At 41.5% G+C, this 13641-nt stretch overlaps 1 protein-coding gene across 1 annotated transcript in view; it reads left to right on the top strand.

Moving 5' to 3' along the window:
• The window catches only part of UIMC1 (ubiquitin interaction motif containing 1), a 212504-nt gene that overhangs the window by 132477 nt on the left and 66386 nt on the right, over window positions 1-13641 (top strand). The window lies entirely within an intron of this gene.

Raw genomic sequence — 13641 nt, 5'->3', positions numbered from 1 at the left:
CTCCACCAGGCAGCTCCTTCGCACCGGAAGCACACTCCCAGTCCCCACAATACACTTCTGCCCCACAGCACAACGAACCAATCACGTCGTAAGTAGCCGCACAGCAAACCAATCAGGTGTGCAGGCACGCGTGATTGGTTCGCTGTGCCGCTGCTCATGGCGCGCTGCTCACCGCTCAGTCAGGAGAGCTAGCTGCAGGGCTGCCTTACATCGTATGTTCGGTGATGTGACTATCGCCCACGCTCGCAGCACGATAGTCCATATCACATCGACCATCGTTCAGCCCTAGAGGGAACTTATGTGTACTTTTGTTTCTGGTCAATAACTCAAAATGTCTGGAAGCCAGAGGACCGGAATTATGAATGAGCAGCTAGGATTCTAACATTCAGTAATGTATTTTTAAATTACACAGGTTTTACGCAGGACAGATGTGCTTACTTTTAATAATAGCCTTCTGACCCACAGCGTACATTATGCCAGGCGATGTTAACTGAGAGAGGGCTCATAATCCATATGTGGGGTGTTACAGAAAAATAGATCTGTATATGCAAATGTTTTTACCGTGATACTATGCATTGGGTTCTGCAGTATATTATAATTAAGCAAGCAGGAACTGTTTGGAGCAAAATTTCTCCACTCCTGACCTATCACTAACCCTTTTTCCCTTTGCACAACTCTTTACACCACCCTGCCAGTATACACAAATGTTCATATGTCACAGTTATTTTGTGTACTTGCTGCCCATTGCTGCCCTTTATGCCGTCACTACAAGCTATAGTGTATTTGGTTCATCTATTCTCCACCTAAAAATTCAATGCAGACACCTCTACCTGTAACAAGCCAGCAATTGAGGACCTGTACATCATTTCAAGTTGGGCTGGAAGAAATCTGAAAAACATATGTGTAAAGGCAAGCACCAGACATGTTTATTAATAGAAACCGTGTATACCCACTCCACCTCGGCCCACCAGGAGCCAGGAAGCGCTGGTACCTGGCCAAGGCTCCCTTTTGCCCTCATTCACTAAACACTGTAATGCAAAGATCTGGCTGTAAGTGCACATGCTTTATTTAGTGCAAAAACAGCTCACATAGAACACATAGGCTAATGCTTTTTGGCATTTGGTTACAGGATTAGAATAAGAGAATTTATTAATTTCAATGTGTGTTATATGGTTTATAAAGTTGGGTGTATTCCTGTGCTTCCTGCAATAGGTAGTAAGCACCACTCACTCAATGAGAGCGAGGTTTGTGGAACATTATTGTGAAGGCTGTAATGCTAATTGTGACGGGAGTCACTTTGGGCATGGGTGTTGTGGACCCCAAATTCCTTTAGAGAGGTTGGGGGGCATCATGCCCAGCCTTATGGGGCTCTCTTATGTTTAAGTCACCCTGCATCTGTTATGGATGCAGGGTGACCAGGAGGGTGGTGACCACTGAAAATATGGTTTGGACTACTACAAATGGGAAAGTCATATTCAGGAATAATGTCTCCCTTGTAATATGAAGATTTTTATTCCCTGTACAGTATGAGGTCTCTGACCAGGAAGTTCAACTCCTAATATGGTCATTCCAGGAAGTTCAATGAGGAGACGGACTGTCTGGCAATGTTGCTTTTGTCTGAGGTGGCTTTCCATTCACCTATTGTCGGGTGTGCTAATGAACTCACCTGTTGTCTGCTAGGGGATGTATTGACACTCAGAGTAATGTGTATTGGGGGCTCGTTAGGGAACCATTGTTCTGTGTCTGGCTATTGTGTACATTGATTGCCCCCTGGGGCTTCTGTCTCATTGCACAGAACAGTCCTTCTGGTAAAGGTATCCAAGCTGGACAAATCCCTGCTGACTCATTTTCAAGTCCTCGTTTGCATGGCTGGAGAGGACATGAAGGTGAACTGCAGGTACTTTGCAATTGACCAATGGGAGGGCGGTTGTTGGGGGCAGGATGTTCCAAATTCTGTATAAAAGTGTGCTGTGTTCTTTCAATAAATTGTCTTCCTGTTTGAACTTACATACAGCCTGCTTGGTGTTTGTTCTAATGGATTCCGGACGGCACATAGCTGTAGTTCGGATCCCGGATCCTTGGTTGACCGAACCATCAGACGTTGCGATCTGCAAGCTGACTCACTAGAAACAGAGGAGTGTCGGGAGAGCGGAAGCGAGCGAGCAAGGATATCGTCACACTAATGCTTTCTGAACATCAGATGTGTCAATGCACTTTTTGTATACACATGCTGGGGATATGGCATCTTTCACATGCTTTGGGGGTTAAAAGAGTGTGCTTGCCAGCTGGGATTGGGGGATATAACCTTCAAAAAACCTTGAGCAAGAGGTCTTCTGGTTCCACAGATTAGGCCCCAGGATGCCTCTTAGTTTTAATCCATCATTGGGATTTAGATTTGTTTCAGAAAAAATGTGAAATTGCAGTGTGGTTATTTATTGCCATTTCTTTTTTCCATGTCAGTATTTTGTGATTTTGGTTTCATATTTTTAATTCTCGTTTTTTTTTTTCTTTTATTTTGATTGGGTGTCTGGTTGGCACCTCCTAGAAGGGTGGGCTAAAGAGGTTATAATTGTGCACTTTTGAATGTGAAGATCAGCTGTGATTTAAGACCATAAGCAGATTAGTCTACCTTAGATATTTTTGTATCGATTAAATAATCAGATTTTACAGTTGTGTGCAGGATCTATTCATTATACCCGCCATGTTGGTACTTCCTTAAAGGAGAAGTATGGTCAATGCTTTTTTGGCCATACTTCTTTTGTGGGTTACAGAGTATACTTACTTTTGCTCGCTCTAAGCTGACATGACATCTCTGGAAGGATCCCAACTAAATTTTCAAGATCCACTCACTCAGACAGTCACCACGCTCTACTCTGAGCAGGCCGAGAGCTGAGTGATCAGCTGCCATGTGATCACTTAGTTCTCTGGCTTAGAGCCAACCTGGGAAAGCTGCAGCATCACACTAATGCTGCAGCATAGAGGTGAGCATGTAGGTTTTTTTTTTTTTTTTTTTTAACCCAATGCTTCTTTAAGAGGAGGTTTTTGACACTTGTCTTCCATCCATTGCATTATGTGTTGGTTTCCATTGTTAAAAATTTGGAGAGAAAGCAACAGTACAGAGCATTAAATAATGCAGACCGGCAGGGTAGACATTGAAGAGAGGTGGGAAATACAGAGCAAGGGGGTCACTTCAGTGAACACATTTTTCCAGCTAGTGTCAAAACAGTCTCAGTTGATTGTTCAAAATTACAGCCACAGGTGTCACAAATGCATAGCGTGTTCTCTGCTAAATGACAAGCAGTCTGATTTGTGCTAGATGGGCATGTGATCACTATATCTATTTTTGTAATATAGAGTGCATCCAGAAAGTATTCGAGGCGCTTCACTTTTTCCACATTTTGTTATGTTACAGCCTTATTCTAAAATGGATTCAATTAATTATTTTCCTCAAAACTCTACAAACAATACCCCATAATGACAATGTGAAAGAAGTTTGTTTGAAATCTTTGCAAATATATTAAAAAGAAAAAATGAAAAAAAATCACATGTACATAAGTATTCACAGCCTTTGCTCAATACTTTGTTGAAGCACCTTTGGCACCAATTACAGCCTCAAGTCTTTTTAAGTATGATGCTACAAGCTTGACACGCCTACTTTTGGGCAGTTTCTCCCATTCTTCTTTGCAGGACCTCTCAAGCTCCATCAGGTTGGATGGGGAGCGTCGGTGGACAGCCATTTTCAGATCTCTCCAGAGATGTTCAAACGGGTTAACGTCTGGGCTCTAGCTGGGCCACTCGGGGACATTCACAGAGTTGTTCGGTAACCACTTGTGACAGAATTCCGGACACCCCGACTGGGTATCTCCGCCAAGAACCTGCTTCCTAAGCTCTGGAACACGGGACCTGTGAATCTGGCTACAGTTACCCCAAGAACTAGACAGTACAAGTTTTGGAGTCAAACCAGAATGAACTGTTTATTGAAACACAAATCACAAAGAAATATACACTCTGGGGACAACCCCTCCCCCTTAGAGCCAATCCACACACACATACACATCCCATAATAAGCTTACTCAAGGCAGACAGGAACAATAGAACAATAGTATTCAACAATAACAAACCCCACCCCACTAGCAAGGGTCTGTGAAATGCTTCTGCAATATCCTAGCAATCTGCAATATATATTTATATATTTCTTGAGGGACACTGTTCAGAAATATTACTGTCCCAAGTGAAAGAGCCCCTAACTCTTTCAACACAAACCACACACATAGAACCCAGGATAACCAGGGTAACACGAAAGGCTGAGTCTGCTGTGGTTGTACAGCGAGTCCGATTAGTGCAGACCCGACTGGGGTTCTTGGTCACCCTGTGCCTCTAATAGACACAGGGTGACTTACACATAAGAGGGGCTGGGGAAGCTGGACAAGTAGTCTCCCAACCTCCCTAAAGCAATCTGGATTCCACAAGCCCCCCAAAAAAAGTGACTCACGTCAGAAGATGAACCTTTGCCCCAGTCTGATTTCCAGAGCGCTCTGGAGCAGATTTTCATCAAGGATCTCTGTACATTGCTGCATTCATCTCCCTCGATCCTGACTAGTCTCCCAGTTCCTGCCGCTGAAAAACAACCCCACAGCATGATGCTGCCACCACCATGCTTTACGGTAGGGATGGTATTCACCAGGTGGTAAGCGGTGCCGGGTTTCCTCCAGACATGACGCTTGGCAATCAGGCCAAAGAATGCAATGTTTGTTTCATCAGACCAGAGAATTTTGTTTCTTATGGTCTGAGAGTCCTTCAGGTGCCTTTTGGCAAACTCCAGGCGGGCTGTCATGTGCCTTTTACTGAGGAGTGGCTTCCTCCTGGCCACTCTACCATACAGGCCTGATTGGTGGAGTGTTTCAGAGATTCAGAGGTTGTTCTTCTGGAAGGTTCTCCTCTCTCCACAGAGAAACACAAGCTCTGTCAGAGTGACCATCGGGTTCTTGGTCACCTCCCTGACTAAGGCTCTTCTCCCCTGATCACTCAGTTTTGGCAGGCAGCTTACTCTAGGAAGAGTTCTGGTGGTTCCCAACTTCCATTTTACGGATGATGAATGCAGGCCACTGTGCTCATTGAGACCTTCAATGCTGCAGAAATTTTTCTGTACCCTTCTCCAGATCTGTGCCTAGATACAATCCTGTCTTGCAGGTCTACATGGACTTTATGGCTTCGTTTGTGCTCTGACATCCACTGTTAACTGTGGAACCTTATATACACAGGTGTGTGCCTTTCCAAAGCATGTCCAATCAACTGAATTTTCCACAGGTGGACTCCAATCAAGTTGTAGAAACATCTGAAGGATCCAGTGGAAACTGGATGCATCAGGGCTCAATTTTGAGTTTCATGGCAAAGGCTGTGAATACCTATGTAGATGTGATTTTTTTATTTTTAATAAATTTGCAAAGATTTCAAACAAACTTCTTTCATATTGTCAATATGGGGTATTGTTTGTTGAATTTTGAGGAAAATAATGAATTTAATCCATTTTGGAATAAGGCTGTAACACAGGGCTTGACAAATTTGCTTTGAATCTAGGAGCCAACTAAAAAAAGTTAGAAGCCAGTTTTTTTTTTGGGCATGACTCCGTGATGAGCCCACTCAGGGGAACTGTCAAATTTAACTTCTGCAGTCATATATTGTTTTTGTAAAGAAGGCTGCACATAAGGGCAGGCGGGGGAAAAAAGGGGGGGGGAGCGCTAGTACCATCTATTAGCGGCTTGCACTTTGTTTTTTATTAGCACAAGGCACTTTGCACTTTATTGGAGAATGATATATATTTTATTTTCACATGAATTAAGTAATATTTGATACAGTGCACAGGGTATAAGCGATATATGCAGTACATATACTGTATATTTTTGTAGGTTTGCGCATGGAATTAGCGCTCCCTCCCCTTTATTTTTCATCTTTTCCATTATGGGGCCAACATTAAATTGACTGTATCCCCTTCCTTGCTGCAAAAGGAAAATTAACAAATTAACTATGCAATAAAAAGTCTTGAGGACTACTAGACTCAGCAAGACTGCTATGGGAAAAAATAGAATATGATAAAGCAAGAAAAAAACAACAACAAAAAATAAAAAGCAAACCAAACAATCTAAAACAGATTTCTAAATTCTGCATTCAATTAAAAAAAAAACCCTTATTTGTATCACCTGTTTTTTAATTGATGATTGGATTTTTGTGTGTGTATATATTGAGATGTTATATCCATTTTTCTTTGTAATGATTAAGCACACAGTGGCGACCTGGTGCCTGGGATTTGTGGAGCCCTGCTGTAACATAACAAAATGTAGAAAAAATGGGAAGCGCTGTGAATACTTTCTGGATGCACTGTATGCATGTAGGTTGCATGCTTTTGATTTGAGTTCTATGTAAGGCTGTGAAAAATAAATTTTGCACAACAAAAAATTATATTCAAATTTTATTGTAATAGCAAAAAAGTAATTAAAACCTAGAAATAGGTATTTTTTTGTAGCTTATTGAATTTAAAGCTGTGATAGCAGCAGTGAGGGTGTCTTTCCTTTTTAAGCTGAAAAAGTCAGATATTGTTTTTTTACAATAATTTTCCTAATTTTGTGTTTCCATGGTGACCACATTCTTTGAGGACTGTGCAATAAAGCCAAACTCATTCACTGAATGAACTGTAGTTATTATGTGCACATTTGCAAGTATGTCATATTCTGAGGAGATCAAGTATCTATCTAGGCAGAAATGGATCCCCAGAATTGTTTTCTATATCGCTGCAAAGATGACCAACACAACATGTTAGAAGTGCATGACAAAAACATAAAAATCTATCGGCTTTGATACATTATTACACGTATAAATACAGACCATAGTGGCATTTCACTTCCTTGTAAAAAGTAAAGCTTTTTAGTGGGTTTAATAACTATGTTCATAGATAAGCACCTTTTGTTTCATCTAGCACCCAAGATGCATATTTTCCACCAGATTTAGAGCTCTGCCAGAACAACTAGATCTTTATATTTGTCCTGTGGCTCAGGAAAGTGGTTCCTGTATGGAAGTGTTGCGGTTAAAATAAAATGTTGCTGAACAAATGTAACACAGAGGGTCAACACTATAAAGTTCCTCAAGCCCAACTGAAGTTTTACTGCATCTTATCTCTTTATAGTTCTGTACCCCCGCATGTTTTGATTTGTAACTGTTTGTACTTGAAGATACCTTTAACCACTTGCCGTCTGCTCACTAGAGCTGTACTGCAGCAAAGTGGCTCTTGTAGGTCTGACGACCTAGTACTACGTCGGCAGACACTCCCCCTTCTAGGCGGCGCGCGCGCGTGACGCCGGAGGCTCGCTCCCGCTGTATTCAGTCACAGCGGGAGTCGGGCCAGGGGAGGAGCAGCGGCGATCGCCGCTGCTCTTCCCCGATCGTCTGGGAATCGAGTGTGGAGATCCGCCCGCTTGTGTAAACACAAGCGGGCGGATCTCCTAAGTGACAGGCAGGGTCAGATTGCAGGGTTCAGCATAGCTGAATCCTCAATCTGTCCTTGTGTCACACAGTCACCTCCCCCCACACACGTCAGTAAGCACCAGGCATACATTAACCCCTCCCTCTCCAATAAAATTAACCCCTTCCCTGCCAGTGTCATTTTTACAGTAACAGTGCATATTTATAGCACTGATTACTGCAGTAATGTCACTGGTACCCCCAAAAGTGTCAAAAATGTCAGTCAGGGGTCCGATCTGTCCGCCGCAATGTCGCAGTCCCGCAAAAAAATCGCAGATCGCCGCCATTACTCGTTAAAAAAAAACCACAAAAATGATATAAATCTTTCCCTTAGTAAACGCAATAACTTTTGCGCAAACCAATCAAAATACGCTTATTGCGATTTTTTTTTACCAAACATAGGTAGCAGAAAACAAATTGGCCAAAAATTTAAAAAAATTTTGATTTTTACATTTTTTGGGGGGGAATTTCATATAAAAAAATGTGAAAAATATTGTTATTTTTTCAAAATTTACGCTCTTTTTTTTGTTTATAGCGCAAAAAGTAAAAATCGCACAGGTGATCAAATACCACCAAAAGAAAGCTCTATTTGTGGGAAAAAAAGGATGTCAATTTCATTTGGGTACGGCGTCGCACGACCGCGCAATTGTCAGTTAAACTCGCACAGTGCCGAATCGCAAAAAGTGGCCCAGACGTAAGACAGCAAAATCCTCCGGTGGTAAAGTGGTTAAAATACTCTTCTCTTTCAGAAGAATGTTGCTTCCTACTCACACTTGTAGTTGAGTGACAGCTACAACTATCAGCACATGTTTCCTCACACGGACTTATATTGCAGAGAAATGAGGGAAAGGTCTGTCCAGGTCTGTTACTGAATGCATGGGGTCCAACTCTGGTTCCCATTGTACTGCACATTAAGGCCTCCTTCACACGGCCATTAACCCCCTCCATTGCGGGGGTTACGTTCCGGACCCAGCCGCGAAAAGTGAAATTCCACGAAATAGAAAAACCCTATTAAAATGCATTGTAGGCATGTTTATTTTACTGTCACTGTACGTGTAGAAGCATTTTAAGGTCTTTAAACACACTTTTAAAACAATAGAAACTCATTTAAACACATAAAAGATACTAAGAGACATAGCAAGAGCTATGGAAAACACAAAAATATTTCATTTTTAATGATTTATATAGTAAAATAACATTACAAAAAAAAACGCGAATTACCGGGACCGCAAAAACTGAACCGCGATGGAGCGGGGGATTACTGTACCTGTATACACCAGATTCCAGGCTTGGACAGCTGTCCCTAACCGCATGTAACTGCTTGGTTTGAAGCTCTACTTGACTAGCGATGGCTTCTGTCGGCCACCACAAAGCTTTGTTCAGTGTGAAGGTCCCACCACCTAATTGTCTTTGGCTACTTGCTACAGCTTTTGAAGAGCCTTACAACAAGCTTTAACCATTCCTTATCGGTAGTTCAGAAAATACTTAATATTTCTAGGTTTGGTGCTTCTTTTTTGTACAGGCTAAAGTGACAGCTGTGGAAAATTTTTGAAATAAAAACAATGCACAAATGAATACACAACAGATGATTATTGTGTCAGTTACAATATGTGTTGTGATGGTTAAACAATTGGAAAGAAAGCAGTGATAGTGCAAAGCGTAGTTATACAGACATGCAAGAGACATTTCATTTATTTTTGCAAGCATATTGAATTGATAGTCATGATAGCAGCAGTGAGGATTCTTTGATTTTAAGCTGAAAAAAGTCAGATATTGTTGTTTTTAAAATATCTTTTATCATTTTTTGTTTCTATGGTGACCACATTCTTAGAGGTCTGTACGATAAATTGATCTTCAATTGGGCTTGAAAGAACAACTTCAATTTTACTGAACTTGTCTTTTAGTAACCCTCATGAATGCAGCCTGTCGTGTTGTATACTTATCTCCCTCCCTATTCCAGGGAACTTTACTGTGTGGCCCTGACAGGCACTGCAAACATTTCCTTTGAAAATGTTGCTGCAGACTCTTCTTAGTGCACATGGACTGCACGTTGATTGCAGCCCCATTTATTCTTATGCTGATCCATATTTCATAGGACAGCTGGAATGAGGCCCACCCATAGAAATGAACAGGGTAGAGGTACACATGTGTGCCAAGAAAAAAAAAGCCTATTTTACTTGTACAGTACAGGTCACAGTCTGGATATTCGTAGACCCTGGGTTATAGGCTGCTACCTTCAGGTGATTGGACACTGACAAATGTTTTGGACACATCCTCCTTGGGTTTACCTCTTCCAACACTACTACACTCTTTGAGACCTCGGTTTTAAGCAAGTGTTCTGTAGGTGATGGACCTCTTCAACCTTTTGAAGAAGTCTATGCCTAACTAGTTCTTAATAACTAGGAACTCTTCAAGAAACTTTTCACTGCCTTCTTTTAGAATAATAGAAGCAGTGCATTTGGATTGATTCAACCTCAGTAATACCTTGCGAACCGGAAGCCACGCTACAGGAACAGCTTGTAATGTTGCTTTTAGTACTGGATAATGCTTGGGTGCTCATTTTAGCACTTAGTGCAACACACATAGTTAGCCACAAGTCCAGGGCTGTGGTCAATTTCTATGGTTCCTAAACCCTGAAGACCCCTCTGGGATATGCCCACTGTGACAGGCAAAGTCTAGACCCATAAAGGGAAATACAACATGGATAGGTAAGACAGGTTCTTCCTGTTATTGGACTGTTACTGTAGTCTTATAGCATGTTTGAGACTTAACATCTCCTTTACTTGCAGTATACTTATTAGTATCTTCTGAAAAGTATTAATTTTTACAATTAAAACTATCAGGAAACTGGGAATTGCATCGAACTATAATAATTTGGCAAGCGTCTACATTTTCTAACTTGGCGGTAAAATTTCCACCTGTTAGAGCTTAGCCTCAGGTGGATAACTAGCTGTTGCATCACACCACAGATTGCACTGTTACCACCACTTTCGCCCAGAGCCCTTATAAGGTACCATGACATTTCATCCCACCCTTTTGCCACAAAGACTTTGCTAAAGGAGTGACGTTGCATCAGTACAGGACCCTATTTTTAACCTCAGTCTCTGCATCCAATTAGCTGTATCTCAGGCACACAAAAGGCAGCCTATATGACAAAGACCCATTTCTCTTTAGCGGCATCAGTTACTCAGACCACTATTAGCCTTAATTCAGTCATCACTGTCCAGAGCCCAAAAGCGCCAGGGTTCTTCTCCACTGCCACCTTCTCTCCCTGAATCAAAAGTGTAACTACCTCCCTTAGAAGAGGTAGGTACAGTGGGGATCGAAAGTTTGGGCACCCCAGGTAAAAATTTGTATTAATGTGCATAAAGAAGCCAAGAAAAGATGGAAAAATCTCCAAAAGGCATCAAATTACAGATTAGACATTCTTATAATATGTCAACAAAAGTTAGATTTTATTTCCATCATTTACACTTTCAAAATAACAGAATACAAAAAAAATGGCGTCTGCAAAATATCTTGTACTGCCCCCTTTGGCAAGTATGACAGCTTGTAAATGCTTTTTGTAGCCAGCCAAGAGTCTTTCAATTCTTGTTTGAGGTATCTTTGCCCATTCTTCCTTACAAAAGTCTTCCAGTTCTTTGAAATTTCTGGGCTGTCTGTCACGCACTGCTCTTTTAAGGTCTATCCATAGATTTTCAATTATGTTGAGGTCAGGAGATTGTGAAGGCCATGGCAAAACCTTCAGTTTACGCCTCTTGATGTAATCCCCCGTGGATTTCAAGGTGTGTTTAGGATCATTATCCATTTGTAGAAGCCATTCTCTCTTTAACTTCAGCTTTTTTCACAGATGGCATCAAGTTACCATCCAAAATTTGCTGAAATTTTATTGAATCCATTTTTCCTTCTACTCGTGAGATGTTCCCTGTGCCACTGGCTGCAATACAACCCCAAAGCATGATTGATCCAACCCCCATTCTTAACATTTGGAGAGAGGTTCTTTTCATTTAAATTCTGTGCACCTTCTTCTCCAAACGTACCTTTGCTCATTCTGGCCAAAAAGTTAAATTTTAACCTCATCGGTCCACAGAAATTGTTTCCAAAATGCATCAGGCTTGTCAATATGTTCATTTGCAAAGTTCAAACGTTGATTTTTGTGGTGAATACGTAGAAGAGATTTTCTTCTGATGACTCTTCCATGAAGACCATGTTTGTACAAGTATCTCTTTATAGTAGAATAGTGTGCCACAACTCCAGTGTCTGCCAGATATTTCTGGAGGGATCGTGCTGTCAAACGTGGGTTTTGAATTGTTTTTCTCACAATCCTGCAAGCTGTTCTGTCTGATATTTTTCTTGGTCTTCCAGTTCTTGCTTTAACTTCCACTGTTCCTGATGACTGCCATTTCTTAATTACATTCCGAACAGAGGATATGGACATCTGAAAACGCTTTGCTATCTTCTTATAGCCTTCTCTAGCTTTGTGAGCGTCAACTATTTTCAGTTTCAGTTTTCTAGACAACTGCTTAGAAGATCCCATGGTGCTGATTTTTGGGGCAAGGTCAGATGAGTCTGGGCATTTAAAACCTTTGAGATTGACATCACCTTGTTTTCCCAGACAATGATTGAGAACAATCCATGACACTGGCAGGTCTCAGCCTTGCAAAGGGGGCAGTGCATGCAATAAGTTATGCAGGGTGCCCAAACTTTTGCAGACACCATTTTTTTTTTGTTTTCTGTAATTTTGAAAGAGTCAGTGATGGAAATAAAATCTAACTTTTGTTGACCTATTATAAGAATGTCTAATCTGTAATTTGATGCCTTTTGGAGATTTTTCCATCTTTCCTTGGCTTCTTTATGCACATTAATACAAATTTTTACCTGGGGTGCCCAAACTTTCGATCCCCACTGTAAGTATTCACAGCCTTTGCTTAACCACTTCACCACCGGAGGATTTTGCCGTCTTACGTCTGGGCCACTTTTTGCGATTAGGCACTGTGCGACTTAACTGACAATTGCGCGGTCATGCAACGCCGTACTCAAACGAAATTTACGTCCTTTTTTCCCCATAAATAGAGCTTTCTTTTGGTGGTATTTGATCACCTGTGCGATTTTTACTTTTTTGCGCTATAAACAAAAAAATAGCGACAATTTTGAAAAAATAATATTTTTCACATTTTTTATATGAAATTCCCCACAAAAACAATGTAAAAATCAAAATTTTTTATCATTTTAGGCCAATTTGTTTTCTGCTACATATTTTTGGTAAAAAAAAATCGCAATAAGTGTATTTTGATTGGTTTGCGCAAAAGTTATTGTGTTTACTAACTAAAGGAAAGATTTCTGTCGTTTTTGGTGTTTTTTTTTTTCTTTTTAATGAGTAATGGCGGCGATCTGCGATTTTTTTTTTTTTTTTTTGCGGGTTCTGCGACATTGTGGCTGACAGATTGGACCCTTGACTGACATTTTTTACACTTTTGGGGGTACCAGTGACATTACTACAGTAATCAGTGCTATAAATATGCACTGTACTGTAAAAATGACACTGGCAGGGAAGGGATTCATTTTATTGGAGAGGGAGGGGTTTATGTATGCCTGGTGCTTACTGACGTGTGTGGGGGGAGGTGACTGAATGACACAGGGACAGATCGCAGGTTCAGCTATGCTGAACATTGCAATCTGACCCTGCCTGTCACTTAGGAGATCCGCCAGCTTTGTTTACACAAGCGGGCGGATCTCCAGACTTGATTCCCCGACGATCGTGGAAGAACAGCGGCGATCGCCGCTGCTCCTCCCCTGGCCCGACTCCCGCTGTGACTGAATACAGCGGGAGTGTCTGACGATGTAGGTCTACGTCGCCAGACGTTATCGAGCCACTTTGCCGCAGTAGAGCTCTAGTGAGCAGCGGTAAAGTGGTTAATGCTTTGTTGAAGCACCTTTGGCACCAATTACAGCCTCAATTCTAATTGAGTATGATGCTACAAACTTGGCACGCCTATTTTTGTGCAGTTTCTCCCATTCTTCCTTGCAGGACCCTCAAGCTCCATCAGGTTGGATGGGGAGCGCTGGTGCACAGCCATTTTCAGATCTCTCCAGAGATGTTTAAGTCTGGGCTCTGGCTGGGCCACTCAA

The sequence above is a fragment of the Pelophylax lessonae genome, assembly GCF_965119305.1.
Source record: "Pelophylax lessonae genome assembly, chromosome: 4".
In the NCBI taxonomy this organism is placed as follows: Eukaryota; Metazoa; Chordata; class Amphibia; order Anura; family Ranidae; genus Pelophylax; species Pelophylax lessonae.
Note: the sequence above shows the minus strand (reverse complement) of the source record. Positions and strands in the feature narration are given on the sequence as shown.